Below are 19,011 nucleotides of genomic sequence, written 5' to 3' on the forward strand. Positions count from 1 at the left end.
CCCCACCTGGATGACATAGCCCTACTTGTGGAATGGGGATGGAGAGATGGGAGGTGAGGGTTGTCAGGGTGCAGGTGAGGGGGGGAGAGAGGGTAAGAGGGAGAGAGGAGAGAGGGAGGGAGGAAGAGGGAACTGGGGTCAACATGTAAAATAAAAATATATATATACATTTGTTTTTACTATATGTATATTTATTTTTATTATATAAAAATATATATTTGTTTTTATTATATAATATATATTAAATATATATACTTATTATATATATTCAATTTACCTCTGGAGTCATATGAGCTTGGGTATTGTGTCTTTGTGGAGGTTTTGAAATACCTAGCCCATATATCAATATATTTGCCTAATCTATTTTCCAATTTTTATACTTTAAACAGTACTCTTATCATCAGAAAGAATTCAGACCCTCCAATCTGACATAACCCAACATCAGTAATTCATTTATTTCTTATAAATATATATCTCACTTCTCTGCATGAGTTCCTGTACTGAACAGTCAGGATACATATTGAAAGAGAAAAGCTTAGCTCCTGACCTTATAAAGTTTAGTGTTTTATTGGGAAGAAACTGTCAGGCAGCTAAAAGTCATACAGTATGAAAATGTTAAGATGAGAAAAGTTTAAAGCTAAACACACAAACAAAAATAATATTGTTCAAATTGTCTGGTTAGTAATTCAAGGAACTTTTCCTAGAAATATTAACATTGAAGGTTAAATGTGAAATGTATATTGCAAAGATGATGCATAACATTGGTACATTATAAGGAAACTTTAAGAATGCTTTTAGATGAAGGTTAAATTAGTAGAGAAAAAGAACTAAGACATGAACTCTATATGTTCTAAAACAACTAAAATATTCCTTAAGCTGTTAAATAATGATTAAACAAAATATTCTGAGTGATTAGAAAAAATTTTAAAAGCAGTAACACTTTACCTTAGTTTTAAATTATTCTAGATATGAAAAATATAAAGCAGTGTACCTATCAATTATAGTAGAGAAAGCAAATTATAATGCAAATGAAGAAAGAACCAGTATAGGATTGACAGGAAGTCATAATTGTGAAAAATCAAGGAATCAAAAATTGAGGAATCCAAGATTAATCACATCATCTAACCACAATTATATATAATTCATTTGTGTTGGAAAAGCTGAGTCACTGCTGTCTGATTCCAAACTTTTAATGGTGCCAGGATGACTTGAAGTTTATCTTCAGTTCAGGAAATCATTTATTTCCAAAGACAGGAATGTTTCCTGAATTACTGCAAAAATCATTAATATTTCTTGAAAAGTCATCAGGGAATATTTATAATTAAAAATACAAATACAAAATCACAGATTTAGAATCAACAACAATGCCCGTGGCACATACTTACACACATATATGTGAACACAAAGACATTTGTTTCTTCAATAAAGTAAAATGTTTTAAATGTGAATGTATGCTAAATGAAAAAAGGTATACAGAAAGATGAGTCTAATTTTGAGGATTATGATCATAAAAATTATTAAATATTTTATGAAAAGTAAACCACAATTTTAGCAGCAATAACAAAATAATACATTTAAGTGTAATATTGTTTAGTACAATAAATATAAAAATACAGTTAAGTTGTTTGTGATTCAGTTACCTACAGTGATACAAATATCAGGATATTAAGTGGAATATGATAGAAGTATGTAAGTAGGTGCATGAAATTTTTATCATAACTATTATCAGTTCAACATATACAAATAATTACAAGGTTTTAAATTGTGTACCATTCTTAAAATTTGTTCAACCATAATGAAAACATGAAGTACTTGATATTGTTTCTATCCATGCTTCCCATGAAATAGCATTTGATAAATATCTCAGCTATTAGGGCAATTGTCATAGTATTATATATTATAATACAATTTTAATCCCAAGGTCATTGATATAACTCTTATCATCATGTAGGTATTATATCATCACACATAATCACAAAAGAATATGTATGTGTACAGTACAATAAGGTAATCTGAAAGACCAAATTCTTATAATTTTAAAATAACATGCTGCTGTAATTTAATTTATTGATACTTAATGCTTATAAAATCTTGTTACCTCATTTTATTGGGATATTCATCTGTGATGTAAACATGGGAATTGTACTCAGGCTTTTAACTGTGTTTTAATAGCCAGTGAAGAATTTATGCTACATTTATTCACAAAAAGTATTGTAATATTTTATAACATGCCTTTTTCCATTGGAAGGTACCATAATGCAACACAAAAATATTACTTCTAGGAGGTTATTGCAATTAAATATATCAAAAATAACAAACTATGATGAGATACATTCTGGAAAAATATTGGAGAGTCTTGCAAACTTACAAATTTATTCTAGTGGCTTTTTGGGGTAAGTGCTACTAATTTGAAGGCTATCAGCAAAATAAAACTCTTGAATATTTAAACATGAGAATTCACAATGTAATCATGACTACTTAAGAGATCATATAATCATGCTGTCAATTATGTCGACAAATACTTCAGAGAATTTCAGTATGGATGCCACAGATAGATTTACTCTCCCATTTTCCTCTTTGCAGCCAGTTATAAATAACAACCCTTGCCAATACAGGGGAAGCAATCTCTACTACTTCCTATTAAGTAGACTCTTGAACAAGATTTTTTTTGGCAACCATTCAAGGAAACAAATTTAACCTGTATATAAAATTGGCATTCACTAAGTTTCTAAGTCATCAGTAGATTTTGATGTGGAAAACTCTTAGTGGAATGCTTTCTAAAACAAAAACCAAATAAAATGTACACATGATTCTCTCTCTCTCTCTCTCTCTCTCTCTCTCTCTCTCTCTCTCTCTCTCTCTCTCTCTCTGTGTGTGTGTGTGTGTGTGTGTGTGTGTGTGTGTTTGTGTCTGTGGTGCTTAATATACAGCCTAGGTTATTGCACAGACCACAGACCAGACAGAATGTTTACAATTTAACTCTTTTTACACTTACCACTTAAAGTTTTCATTGGAACTAAACTCTCCAAAATGTCTTGCATAACCTTCCAGCACCGAATGGAATGAATTATTCATTTTATTTCTTAAAGATTTAATACATATATAAATATTATTAAATTTACATCTAAGAAACTCAAAGGATCACCTATTATAAAGATCATAAAACATTTCAAAATACTGAACCACTACTAATATAACAATTATTATCAGCCAGGTACTGTACGGTATGATGAAGAAAATTTAAGAACATAGTATAAATGCATTTTATATCCTGGGTAAATACACATAACTAGGCAGTGTACCTATGTGTGTAAAGAAGTATATGTAAGTTATATGAACTATTTTATCATATGTAACTTAAAGTACTATATTATATTTTCAAGATCATTTGTCACTTGTATCTAAATATCCAACTACATGTGTTCTTCAGTTTGTAAATACAAATGGTACTGGATTGCTTATTGTAAATTTTAAAGTTTTCTGAACCTTTGTTCACTTATGTAAGTTTAAAATTCAGTTTGAGGCCTAACCACAAATATTGATATTTCAATGATATAAATCAAAATTAAAAATGAAAAATTACACTTTTATTGTATATCCTTGTAAAAAATTAAATTAAATAATCTTCAAATATTATAACTATGCCTCACACTAGTATTTCTCTGACCTTCCTATGCCATATAATGTGCTTCATTTCTTGTAACTAATAGATCAATGTCAATGACTTATTATAATAATCACAATGCATTGGAATTCACTTATAGTAATATAGCCATGCTGTAGGTGGGTGCTATCCATAATGATATGCTACAGTTTAGTTGTATTTTTTTCTAGATTTCCCGCAGGTACAACTGTTTGACTTTGTGATAATTTGTTTTAAAAAGTACAGCTTAAATATTGTCTAATGCCCACTAAATGATTTTTTATATTTATTTTTTTTTCTTATTTCTACAGTAGAATATTTTGAATTTTGAGGATAGTATCCCACAAGTCAAATCCTATCCTTTAGCTCATGAAATCAAAACTAATCTATAAGCACAATATACCATTATTAATATGAAAACTGTTATCTTTCTTTTTCTTTCTTTTTTTCTTTCTTTTTTTTTTCTTTTTTCTTTTTTTTTATACAGGGTTTCTCTGTAGCTTTGGAGCCTATCTTGGCACTTGTTCTATAGACCAGGCTGATTTCTTTACAGGGAGCAGTATTTCTCAAACCTCTCTACTGTTAAGGCAATGCTTTTTTTATTTGTTTGTTTATTTGTTTTTCTTCCCATATTGTTCTCCTTGAAGGAAGTCATTATGTAAGACAAATAACAATATGTTAGACTTTATAACCTTTACCCTCTTTAATGGCTAAGTATTTGAGTAAAGACCTTGGTGGTTTTCTGCACTGATTTGTCTCCCTACCCACATTTATATGTTTATTGATCACTTGTTTGTACTAGATAGACTCATGATACTTATTTTATATTTTTAGCTATAACCCATAGATACATTGTAGTGATAAAGCAGAGGAAAAAGGGGGTCTTGTTGGCTGGCCAAGTTGTGCTGTGAAGAGGTTATGCTACTGACAACAGATCTCAAAGCAAGATGTTTATTTGGGTAGCAGGGGGCACAAAATGTCATTTGGAACTTGGGGCATGCGAAAGAGAGACAGAGAGACCAGGAGGCAGAGACAGCAAACAACACAGAAAGAATGATCTTTAGTGACTATGGACTTTTTTTTTTTCTTTTGATAATTTAATTGATTTAAATTTGAAACAAACTTTTTTGACATGTCGATCCCAGTTCCTGTACCCTCCTGTCCTCTCCTGCTCCTTCCACCAATCCACATCCCATCTTCTTTCACCTCCTTAGGGAGGGTGAGGCCTTCCATGGTGTCTTCAAAGTCTGTAGTATCACTTGGAGCAGGGCCTAGTCCCTTCTCCATGTGGCTAAGCTGAGAGAATATCCATCTACATGGAATGCGCTCCCAAAGTCTATTTGCACATTAGAGATAAATGCTGATCCACTACCAGAGGACTATGGCCTTTAACAGGACACATTTCACTATGCAACAAACAGCCAGGCAAATATGCTGCACCTGGTAACAGTGTAGGTAGGTGACAAGGTTAACTGTAGCTGCTACAAGTTGGTGAGGAGTGATAACGTTACCACATACTTTATTCATTTATTTTTCCAAGTTTTATCACTTTACACCTTGGAAGTTCTTGATTAGTTCCTGGGTCTCTTGAACATAAACCCATCTTTGGTTTTGTGGCTTATTTTGTTGTTTGTTTGCTAGTTTGATGGCAATGGGAATTTTTTATTATTATTATTTTCATGCTAAAGCAGATTCACTTTTCTGTTTCCTTCTCTTGTTTTTAATCAACCTTTTCCCAAGGTACTCTCATTTCCTGATAACACTAAAAGAAGTCAAAGTATACTCATGGGTTATAAGGTGTTATTCATTTTGATCTTCCAAATAGTGAAAAAAGAACATATTGATTCATATCACTCCAAGGCTATGTACATCAGTAAATATTTCTACTTGTAACCCAGTGTTTCTAAGTTGAGCAAAACACATATTGACAATGACAACTCCAAGTCTCAACCAGTTTCCACACTAAACTTGTCTTCTCGACATTCAACCCTCCGCTACAAAAATAGGAAACCTGCATTCTATGCCTACAGCACTCATTTGTATCATTGTTCAGTGCAGAGATGTGTGTATGCATGTTTGCAAATGTATTGGAGGAAAATCACTACAAGAGTTTTAAAATACCATGCTGGAAACACCTTGCAGACTTATTTTGTTATTTTTATAAAGATAATACATTTGTTTTCTCTTTTAATCTGAAAATCAAAGTTCTTTTTCTATAGACATAAGTCAGCCAAGTCTTGCTACCTCTTCAAGTGCAAATGATACCCAAATTTGCAAATGTAGATTATCTTAATTAAATGTACACTCCACATTTATAACTCCCAATGTCTTAGGAACTTTGTTTCCCTTTGCAATTGTTCAGATTCTGATGTTTTATAGGGTTCAAAATGTATCTGCTATCAGGATGATACTAAGGAGTATTTTCATTCTCTCAATCATATGTACATATTCTTCATTCACCTTATCATTTTCCATCATGTCCTCACAAACATTGTTACCCATTATGTTGTCTTTTACATAATATTGATAATTTGTATCTAAATAATATGTGGCCTGCTGAGACTGTCCTCTTTCACTTGTCAATTACATTTAAGACATATGTCACTGGTTCTTCAGTGCTCATTATAAAATTTAATGAATTTATTTTAATGAATTTATTGGTGAATACTATCCATCACATAGATAAATCAGAATCTGTTTATCTAGCCACTTATTAAAGAACATTTTGATTGTTTCAAATTTGGACTAGTTTCAATCAAAGCTTTTATTAGGGACATGAGGAGAGTTTTGTCAACATAAATTTTCAAATCCCTTATACAAGAAATAGGAAAGGCAATGATTTCTATGTAGTATTCTTATACTACTTAAATTAGAACAATACTACCAAACTATTTTCTAAAGAGGGTTGCCAAAACCTTGTCTTTCAAGATCCCTTGACTGAGAAATTTGCATGTGAAATTGCATATTAATCATGTAAAATGCATGTAAAAAATCACCTACTGATAATAAATAATAAAGACAATCATTCTAAAGCAATTATGACAAATAGAAACAGAATTATTTCACAACTTACTGAAGTTAAAAGCAAATCGGTTTAAAACTATAAAGGAAGAACTGCTTATTTTTATATAAATTATTAATTGTCAGCCAAATATTTGACAGTACTTGTTATAGACCACTGTAAAGATTTTTCATAGTTGATAGCATATATTTAAAAACTCTTACACATCTGTATGAGTATATGTTCATGTGTATGCATATATATACACCATATATCAAGGGCTCATGGATCCAGAAAAATGTTTCAAACCCATTGGAATGGATACACATGTTACATGCAAGTTTAGATCCTACTGACCTGGTACTGGAAAACAAGCTCTGATCCCTTGAAAGAGCATCAAGTACACTTAACCACTGTGATAACTCCACAGTCTAACTTCAAAACATTTTTTAAGTAATGGTTTCACCTCTTTATATTTTGAGCATATGTCTAAACACATAACCAAACAGATATACTTTGAAAGTCATAGAAAACTCGCAGGAGTGCATTCTCTCTTTATACTGTGTTGGACATGGGTATTGAACTCAGATTTAGTAACACTTGATTTTATAGTCACCAATACTGGAAATCTGCTTTATATGAATATATAGCCCAAATAACAGAAGTATGTTAGAGGATATTTCAGATATTGATGAAAGTTTTTGTAATAATTTCAAGTCAAAATACATTTAATATATTTAATGAAACTCAACAATGAAAATACTTTTCACTGAGCAATATAATCTGTGTATATACTAAAGTAATGGAGATTGATGTATAGGAAAACTTTGAAAGTCCTTTTACTGTACTTAAAATTTGTGCTCCTTTAAAACTAGGCCACTTAGTAAGTGTAGGTAAGAGAATACCATTCATAGCATATAATAATTTTCAATGTGAGCCAGTAGTTTCTAGTAATGTTTTGGCATTGTATGGCCTAAGTGTATTTTCAGTTCCATGTAGTCATGTTGTGAGACTGCAGTGAACATGAATGAGTGAGGTTAATTTGGTCAAAAGTCTTGGATCAGTCAGTGTGTATTGTGTGTACTCAAATTTGAATTATTTGTGGTTTTAATATATACCAGAGAACTTTTTTTTTCTTTTGAGACTGCAGAGTTGTCTTAAGAAATAAGAGTGCTTACTGTTACTGTGGAGGAGCCAGGTTGTTTCCAACACGCACATGCATGGGTATAGCAACTTGTAACTCCTGCTCCAGGGGACCTGAGTCATCTTCTTTCCTCCTAGAGTTGACCTATAGAACTGATGTATGTACTCATGTGGATTCACACTCATATACCTAAACATTAAAGAAATAAGTAAATATAGAAACCTTTAAGGATCTTAATTACATTGTAGCACTTTTTAATGCCTTCCAGTAATTGATTAAGAAGAGATATTTCTTCTTTAAGTCCCAGCCACTAACAGATTTTTTTCTTTTTGATGTTGGTTTGTTTGATTGATTTGGGTTTTCTTTATCTTTTTTTTAAATTATTTCCCTTCTGTGTAGTACTGATTCTTTGTTTTTATTTAAAATTTGCTTATTTCAAAAAGGTCAATTCTTTTCACATATTCTCAATTACTATATGTATGTCTTCTTTGACAAGGTCTACATTTTTCTTATTTTATAAGTATTATCTATTTATTATAGATTTTTAAGTGTTCTTCTGTATTTTGGATATATAATTCTTTTTAAATATCTGTTTTGTGAATATTTTCACTTTCTGTCATTTAGTTTTTACCTAATAGCATATTTCATGGATCAAGCATTTAATGTTTTTTTATTTATTAGTGTAATTTAGAATTAATGTTATTTTACATATCAATCCCAGTTCCTGTTCCCTCCCATCCTCCCCATGACCCCCACATGCCACCCCCATAGAATCCCCAGGGAGGGTGGGGCCTTCCATGGGGGATCATCAAATTCTGTCACATCACTTAGGGGAGGGCCTAGGCCTTCCTCTTTGTATCTGAGCTGAAAGAGTATCCCTCCATTGATAATGGGCTCGTAAAGTCCATTTGTACACTAAGGATAAACACTGGTTACACTGTTAGAAGTGCCATCCTGCAAAAGCCTCCTAATTGTCACCCACATTTAGTGGGCTTGGCCGGTCCTATGCTGGTTCCCTAGCTGTCAAACTGGGATCCATGTGCTCTTACTTGCCCATGTCAGCTGTTTCTATAGATTTCTCAAGTCTGGTCTTGACCCCTTGCTCATCTATCTTTCCTCTCTGAAACTGTATTTCAGGACATTGGCTAAGCACTTAGCTGTGTGTCTGCTTCTGCTTCCATCAGCTACTGGATGAAAGCTCTTGGATGTCATTTAACGTAGACATCAATATTGTTATAGTGGAAGAACATTAAAGGTAGCCTCTCCACTATTGCTTAGATTCTTAGTTGAAGTCATTTCTTAGTTTCACATTTCTCTAGTGCCAGATTTCTTTTTAAACTTATGCTGACTCCCTCTACTAAGATATCTCTTTTCTTGCTCTGCTGTATTCTTTCCCCGATTCAGTCTTCCTGACCCCTTATGTTTTCCTCCCTTCCCTGTATCTACCCTTCTCTTTTTCTTCTCTCCCTCCCTCCTCCTCTTGTGTTAGCAATTCGTTGAGGAGCTCTTGGTCCTTTCCCCTTCTCCGGTTGAGCATGTATGTCTCTCTTGTTTCCTAGTTTCTCTGTTACTATGGATTGTAGGCTCCTAATCCTTTGCTCTGTGTCTAATATCCATGTATGAGTGATTACATACCATGTTTGTCTTTTTGTGTCTGGGTTATCTCAGGATGGGTTCCTCCAGTTCCATCCATTTGTCTGTGAATTTCTAGATTTCAATTTTAGTTCCCACTGAGTAATACTCCACTGCCCATGATAGTGCAAATTTGTGTGGCTACTTTGAAAATTAGTATGGCAGTTTCTCAGGAAAATGGGACTCAGTCTACCTCAATATCAAGTAATTCCACTCTTGGGCATATATCCAAAGGAACACAGAATCATACAACAAGGACATCTGTTCAGCTTTGTTCATAGAAGAGTTGATTTAGTAGCCAGGACCTGGAAGCAACCTAGATGCCCCTCAGTGGAAGAATGGATGGGGAATATGTGGCATATTTACATATTTAAAAATTTTATTGAGGACAAATCATTATTTTTTCTCTTAAGCTTTCTTTTCTCCTCTCATTTTCCTCCTTCTGACTTCCTAGTCTGCATCCTAATGGGGAGGAACAATGGCTAATATTAGTACTTGTGATATGTAAGGGTAGATGATTATAATAGAAAATTAAGATAATATAGTATGTGCTGTGAAGTTTTATGTCAACATGATAAAATCTACAGTCATATGAGAGGAGGAAAACTCAATTAAGACAAGGCTTCCTTAATATCCAGTTTTATAGCATTTTCTTAATTGTTTTTTGATATCAAATTCCCAATATCTTGTTGAGTTTTGGAATCCCTGGGATGGTGGTCCTGGGTTTTATAAGAAAGCAGACTGAACAAGCCATATTGACTAAACCAGAAAGCAACACTCCTCCATGGTCTCTGGAGTTTCTGTCCTGACTAACTTCAATAATGGCCTATACTGGGTAAATAGAAGCCAAAAAATTCCTATCCTCCACAATTTGCTTTTTAGTCATGGAATTTCATCATAGCAATAGAAACCCTAACTAGGTAAGGATGGGAAAAAATAGCAGTTTGTTGTTCCATTTATATTTCTGCATCTCACCAAAGATAAGAAGTAATCTAAGACAGTTCTGATATCTATTGATATGACAAATTGGACAAATAATGTTATATCATTTTTAAATTATGATTTTAACAGTCATAAATTTATGAATTTGTGAAAATTCTTCAATGTGTTATCTAAGTACTTTATAATATATGCTTCTATCAAACAGCAACATACATATTTTCCTTTGTTACCTATCATTGTGAATTTCAATATTATATTTAAATGACAATACCACTTTGATAGTATCAAGTAAACTATATATAATTTTACATTTGAACTGGTACAAATAACATCAAAAACAATGTGACTAATTGGAAAGTATATTGTGTGTAGATAGATGAGTATATAATTGAGTCTGTCACTCTCCCAAATTGACCTGGACCATAAGTTGTTTTTATCAGTGATAGGTCATGGAAGGTAAGATCAAGGGATCAGGAGATTAAGTAGATAGGGCTGTGGGATAAGGAGAACTTGCTAAGATATATCTTATGTGAAGTGAGATTATTAAGAAGTAAAACATCATATATAAAGTTTTACTGAAATAAAAATGTGACAGTGCACTAAAAGCAAACAAAAAGCATGGAATGTATGAAGTCAACAGGAAGCCAATAGAGTAATGTTGCACAAAGTGTAGACAGGATATCTCAAGTGCTTCAGAGATGTAATTCATAGAGGCCTAGAGACTTATAGCCATAGCCTCTTGAAAATTTGATGCCACAGCTTACCCCAACGCCCTGGCCCCAGGCCTTTATCAATTCTACAAGCATATTACTGGTTTCAGAGAAGGAACTACATTCCTTCAGCATCAACCTCAGACAAATCCTAGAATCAACCTGGTCCTAAATAGAAAAAAGAAAAACATAATGGAGGATGATTTCTATTACAGATAATCCTAACTGTCAAACTGTAAACTACATACATGGATTGGATATAGGTATAGGAGTTTTGTTTTAAGTTTTCTTTTCTTTTTTTTTAAAATTTATTCATTTATTTTGTATTTTACATGGCGATCCCAGCTGTTCTCTTTCCCTTTCTCCCTCCCTCCTTCTCTCCCTCCCTCCCTTCCTTCTTCTTACCCTCTCTGCCCCCTCACATGCACACTGACCACCCCCCTCCCATCCCCCCACCCCAAATCCATATGTAGGGAAATGCCATCCAGGTGGGGTCATGTAAATCTGTCAAGTCATTTCAAGTAGGACTAGGATTTCTCTCCTGTCTCTAGGCTAAGGCAGTATCCCTCCATGGGGGATGTGCTCACAAGGTCCTTTTGTGCACCAGGGTTTGAGGTTCCACTGTTTGAGGTCCCTTAGACTGCTCATTCCTTCTGGCTGAGATCCATATTCGGGGGGGGGGGGTCTGAGTCAGTCCCATGCTGGATTCCCAGATATTTTTTTCCAAATAGGGTGAAGTGTGGAAGCAGTACAAACTTGTAAGTAAATTATCTTACAAAAAAGCAGAAGTGACATGAAGAACATCCCCAAAATGAAAATATACTGTGTTAATTTTATTTCTTATTCTTTTTATATTAGTGCTTTCCACTGCTGCTGTTCTTCTCTACTGAGGTAGAGCATCAGGACTTTGGTATTCAAACATGGATCAACACCAGTGACTCTCTAACACCGTGGAGGCTTTCAGGGCTAGTATAGAAATTATTTTTAAGTATTTTAGTTGAAATAATGAATTAATTATATTTAAAACATTCTCAGATAATTTCTCTTTTTCATCTCCCTCCAAGCTTTCTCACACCCTACTCTTTATTTCCTCTCAAATTCATGACCACTTTTTATTTATTATCGCCATATAATTATAATATATGTACACACACACTCTCTCTCTCTCTCTCTCTCTCTCTATATATATATATATATATATATATATATATATATATATTCTAATTAGTTGTTTTTGTGATGATTGAATATATATTATTTCAAGACTGACCACTCTGCATTGCTTAATAAATTGAGAGAATCAGACATGGGACTGAGTAATCTTCACCCTTTCAGCTATCATTGTTCCCATGTAGTTCTTTGTCTATTAATAGGGCACTTTTATATCTATTCTCTATACATTAGCCTGTCCATTGTGCATGTTCAGACCTTGGTGAGGTATCATAGGTGTCACTCTCCTGTATTTTCACCAGACATAACCTCAAAGCAAAATTCCTGGTTAAGTGATTTTATCATATATCTTCTCTGTTTTTGATTTCCCTGGGGCTTAGAATGCAGAGAGTGAACTTGGTATCCCACTCCTGGCTATGAAGCTATCTACAATTGACACCTGCTTGGGAAAGAAAAGAATAATTTTCTCCAATAAAGACTCACTGAATAAATTTTCCACATTTAAGGGTTGGCCTCAAGCCCAGAAATAGTCTTTTGTAGGATATTTGTCTAACATTATTTTGTTTGGACATTATTGGGCATTATTTTTGTTTGTTTTGCCTTATTGGTCTATGGCTTGTATATGATGTTTTCTAATTTAAGATTAATTTTCTTTTGTATGTGTTGTATATATTTCTTACTTCTTTTGATTGTTTGACTTCTAAAGATATAAAGAAAGAATATAGTAGATGAGGAGGTAATAAGAGTCTGGAAGGATTTAAGAAAGAGGAAAATTTAGATCAGATTAAATTGAATATATATCCTTTTTTACAAAAATAATGTTGCTAAAGAGACAGTTAACCTATTTTGAAGTCATAATGAAGACTTTAGTGTTGTTTATAGTCAGTTTTCTCTTTGATAATATGATATTATATATTCCAATGTTGGTTGTTCCTAGTTATCTTTTAAGCTTTAACTCATAACCCTTTTATACCAACTTCCTGAGTATCTAGGATGAACTATGCATATGAACAAATGTTATTGTCTTAGTTAGATATTCTATTGCTTGAAGAAACACCATTACTATGACAAATTTAGTTGGGTTTAGTTGTTTTACAGTTCAGAGGTTTAGTCCATTATTACATGGAGAAAAGATTGGTGGCACTCAGACAGACATGGTGCTGGAGGATCACTGATTGTTAGGCATCTGAAAACTCAGGCAGCAAGAAAAGAGCAACACTTGGCTTACCTTGAGCTCTTTAAATTAATTTTAAAGCCCACTCTGAGTGACACACTTTTTCTAGCAACTCTAAAAACTCCACACACACTCTCCAAAAATGCCACACCTCCTAATAGCACCACTCCCTATGGGCTTATGGGGGCCATTTTCATACAAGCCATCACATTTTATTCCCTGTGGGCTTGTAACCATAGCACAATACAAAATGCATTAAGCCTAACTTCAAAAATTTCCATAGTGTTTCACAGTATCAGGACTATTCAAAAGTTTAATGTTTGAAGTCTTTTCTAAGACTCATGTAATCTCTGAACTGTAATTGCCTAAATGAATGAAATGAATAAAATGAAAATGCATATCATGTACTTTCAACATATGATGTCACAGGATATATTTTACAGTCACAAAATGATGAAATCTAGCATAATGTGGAAATACTACACCAATGCAAGACTGAAAAAGAGCTTGGCAAACTCTGAACTCTGAATCTTCATGCCTGATATCAAAGAACTCTTTATATTTCCAACTTCTTTCATCTTTGCTGACTACAACACATTTCACAATTCTTTCTTTTTCTTTGGTTCCTTCCCTTGTTAGCAACTTTCCTAGACAGTAAGAAACATGACTCTATTATCTCTAACACTGAGGTCTCCACAGGAATCTAGGTTCCACTACATCTAACCTTCACACAATAGTCTCTGTGAGTCTCAATTCAGAGATATTCCTGCCAAACACCTGGCCACAGTTGCTTTCCTTAATCATGGAGGGTCTTCTGCTATATGCTTTTGACAGTTTCTTTCCCTAAGCTTGGCTGTTCTGGAATTTGCAAATCTCTCTGCCACTGCTTTCCACGTGCTGGGATTAAGGGTAAGTAGCACCACCTGGTCCTAAACTTTTCTTTAATTCACTTTTAGAAGTTGAAAGTTTTGTGGGTAGAGTTTTATTCTGAGGTCACCACTCTTTTTATAACATTTATCATCAAACTTATCTATCTCTTATCTATCTGTTCATCTCCTTGAAAACAGGATTTAGCTCATTTACAATCCTTGTACCCTTTCTCCTCAAACTGTATATTATGTTTTTGTTTTCCCCTTGTGCATCATGTTTTTTTTTCTTTTCTTTTCAAAATAGATCAACATAAGTATGGCCACTAGCACCCATAGAACTCCGTCAATACTAGGGTGTCTGGTGATCACCTCTGCCAAAGCTCTTAAACCATATGTCTTCATTCTAACCCTAGGCAAATTTGTGTTGTTTTTGTTGTTGTTTGTTTTTTGTTTTTGTGTTTGTTTTGTTATGTTATATTTTGTGTTGTTTTTGGACAAAGGCATAAAACAAGCATATTCTTCACCAAAATATCACCAGATTGTTCTATATGCTTCACATAAATTTCTTTCTAATATAAAACTTCCTGAGCTGGATCTCCTCAATTCAAATCACCCTCAGTACCACTGTCTACCATGCTAATACTAGTATTGGCCATTAAGTCTAATTTATAGTGTCTATTTGATTTTTAGAACAAAGTCACAAAGTATTCCATATTCCTTCAAATAAAAGAATGGTCTTGCGTATCAGAGCAATACCCTATTCCCTGGTAATAACTTCTGATTCAGTTAGGATTTCTACTGCTGTGAAGAGGAAACATGATTCTGGGAACTCTTATATAGGAAAATAGGCAGTTTCAGCTGCCTTTCATTTCAGAGGTTCAATCCTTTATGGTCATGGAAAGAAGCATGATCACAAACAGAAAGAAGTGGTGCTGGTGAGGTAGCTGAGAGTTCTATATCTGAATTCTTTGGAAGCAGGCAAAGAGAACGTCTTGGCTTGAACTTTTGAAATATCGAATTCCATGCCCAATGACACACTTGTTCCAAAAAGGCCACACCTATTCCAACAAGGACATACTTCCTAATAGTACCACTTCCTATGAACCTATGAGTATCATTTTCATTCATATAATCACAGTTATAGTTAAGGAAGACAAATTTGGCAATATATGAAAAAGTAAGTAAGTAATTTTAAAGCCATAATAAAGAAAATGTGTTATATTACTATTTCTTTTTATGAAGATTCTATTCCTCTGTGTACAGGAATTTCTTTCATTTTACTGTGCCCTTTTGGAATTTTTGAAGACTACTTTCTTCTTTAATTTTTTAAAATAATTCACTAAATAATTTAACAGTCTAAAATATAGATATAAAGTAGCCAACTGTGATCCTACACTGACTTCTCACAGCACACACCTTTGATCTTTAACCTCTCCCCTGAGGTGCTGACAATGTTTCTTCCAGTTTCACAAGTAAGAGGAAGTGTTTTCTGCAATTTAGAGTTATTACACTGTATGTTTATCTCCTGTTTTCTCATTTTCCTTGAAAACACTTAATTATAAGTCTATTATCTTGTATGTCTTAATTCTTTATATAATTATCTAGATGTTCATTCTCAGACCTATTATAGATGGGGTCACTACCACCTTTCTGTCTCTTCTAATAGTCAACAGTATCTCAGTCTGTGAGGGGGTTATTTCCATTAATCATATCTCTGGGATCAGGAGGCACCAGATACAAACTAATAACAAAAAATTAAGACAGTTAAAATATAATATGGATGGGGTAGTTTCAATTAAAGAAGTTCAGAAGTTTTAAATTTTATAATGTATGGATGACCATGTGTGTATGCATACACACGCACACACACACAACCACACACAAACACACACACACTTATATGCTCATGTGTGGTTATGTGTGTATGTATATGAGAGTGTCTGTATGTACGTGATTATATGAATATGTATATATGTATCTGTGTGTCTTGGTGCTGAAAGTGTGTATTTGTAAGTATATATTTGGATATGTACCTATGTATACTCACATATGTCTGTGTGTTGATCTATATATGGGTATGTTCACTATGTGTATGTTTGATCTGTATATGTGTTTGATGAGTGCATATATGCATCTATGCGTAGAAGTAGGAATCATCTTAATAAGTTTGAAAGACAGATAAATAAACTAGCCTATGTTAGATGACTTGAAATGGATGGATTTTGAAAAGATTTTGAATTGAAATATATTAAAAGTAGTCTTGAATTTTCTAATATATATTCAACAAATTAGTTTATCCTCCATAATTTCAGAACAGCCTCCACTGTGACTCAACATCATTAAACTTTCCCATGTATTTTCAAATGATATTCACAGTTATACATTTTCTTATGTTCACTTTAATTCACAGAGAAGAAGATACTGATAATTGATAAATATAAAAAATTATAAACTTTCAGTGAAGACATTTTAAAACATTCAAGCCTCCAATAAAATTTTCCTTATTAGTAAGAAATTCAAAATATCCTTTAGAATTTAAAAATCTATCTTTTAACAGGTGATTTCACTCAATGCCATTTCTTACTTAGTAAGTTTATAGCCTTTTTTGATTGTTGACAGGATGTTCCAAAGATGACTTCACACACGCACACACACACACATACATGTACAAACCAACCATTTACTAATAGATCTTTCTCATGAACTCTTCTGTGTTCTCAATCAGTGTAATTTTATATCTCTATTGTACCATTCCCACGGAATACCCCCTTTAATTCATTCTTGCTAATTCCTGCATAATTACTTTATTATTGTTTCACAAACATTGTAGAATATATTTCTCCTATGTACATTTTTATTTACTTTTACAGTGCAGTATCTTGACGCCAGACCTTGTACATTCATACATGTGATTTGCCTCTGATATATCATCACCACTCCACATTTCATTTTTTAATTAAATGGTCAGTAGTTTTAAATTTATTATACCCCAGATTATCATGAATTGCTCCCCTATTACCTCCCAATCTCTGGTATTCTGAGTGTGTGTGTGTGTGTGTTAGAGAGAGAGAGAATGATCAACCAAGTGTTTAATGATGACCTGTTTAAGAAAATTATAGATTTCAGCATGTATGCTTCTTTTTAATGTTGTAGGTTTTATATCTATGATTTATACTTTTTAACCTGTTTATATATATAGAAACCATTTATTTCCATGTGTATTCAAGTGAGTTTATGTGCATCAATGTGTGTATATATATATATGTGCATGTCTAAGCCAGAGGACAAATTTAGGATGTCATTCCATAGGCATCACCTTTTTCTTCCTTCCTTCCTTCATTCCTTCCTTCATTCCATCCTTCCTTCCTTCCTTCCTTTCTTCCTTGCCTCTTTCATTCCTTCCTTCCCTTTCAATTCCTGCAGTAGTCTAGTCTTCAAGATGTAGAGTTCATCATGTCTGTGCTTTCCTAGCACTGATAATATAAATATATGCCTCAATGAGTAGCCATAAATTATTTACATTTTACTATAATAATTTCACACAATAGGGAAAAATTATAAAAGCCATGCAAACCTTTGGGTCAGGAGGGTAGCTCATAAGGAAAAAAGCTTATTAAGCTTATGAGAGTTCTGCAGAGGTTTTTCCCACGTATTAGAGGATATTTCCTCTTGAACCTTGATTACTATCACCATCTCTGATCAATTCTATCACTTGTCCTTTGCAATAAATTGGTGGATAATCTGAAATTCCTCTAAATATTGTGCCAGAATCAGTCACTTATTTGCATAATTTTTCAACAATAGTGGAGGAGCAAATTTTACCCAACCACTTTGAGAAATGTATAGGTGAAACATTTTTGGCTCTCAAGTCAATTATGTTTTTAGCCCTTAGTAGTTAGCAAATGAGTTGCAAAAGTTTACGATTTTTAGTTTGAGTCTAGCTGCATGTACATAGAACATGAAAATTGAAAGACTTTGGACTTGGAAAGAAAAATGGTAAATATTAAATGCAGAATTCAGATGAAATACTACTGTATACTGACTCCTGTGTAATATGATTAATTTTCAAAATTGTTTATGTTTAGAAAAGTTAGGTCATAAAGAATCAGATATATATGTGCACTATTTAGGAAAAAAACATTTAAAAGTTCAAATTAGCAACAGTTGACTGTCCTTTTATCTCTAGAAACTTAAAGTTCAAGGTTAGTTTTTTCTAGTAGATTGTAGTCACATTATTACATGCCACAAATGTCTGTATGAATTTGTTAATGTGGAAGGAACTTAAACCAGTCATCTTAATCCTATGTGTTCTTTAAGTATATTTTCTATGTGAATATAAAAGTGAGTTTCCCTTCAACACACTGACTTTCAGTGTACCAAACTGCATTTTCAAATATTTATGATTTCATAACTTATCCCTAACATATATTGCTTACTCTTTTTAAATTTATGTTTCTAAATTCTTCAAAGTAGTTCTCAATCTTACTCTATATGCTTTCAATGCATTTCCTAAGGCAAAGATATTCTCCTCCAATAATTATTAAAATTTTACCATGACCCATAACTTGCTTCCTTCCTTGTCGTTTTCTGTGCTAACTCTAAATAATGCTATCATTTTCCAACCTTATAACTTCTATTCTTGGGCCATCTGCATTCCACTCACTTCATGGCAAACTTTATCCCTTCCTTTAAATTAAACTTTATGTATTATTGTATCTAACATGTA

Source organism: Phodopus roborovskii, unplaced genomic scaffold, assembly GCF_943737965.1.
Source record: "Phodopus roborovskii unplaced genomic scaffold, PHOROB, whole genome shotgun sequence".
NCBI classification, from domain to species: domain Eukaryota; kingdom Metazoa; phylum Chordata; class Mammalia; order Rodentia; family Cricetidae; genus Phodopus; species Phodopus roborovskii.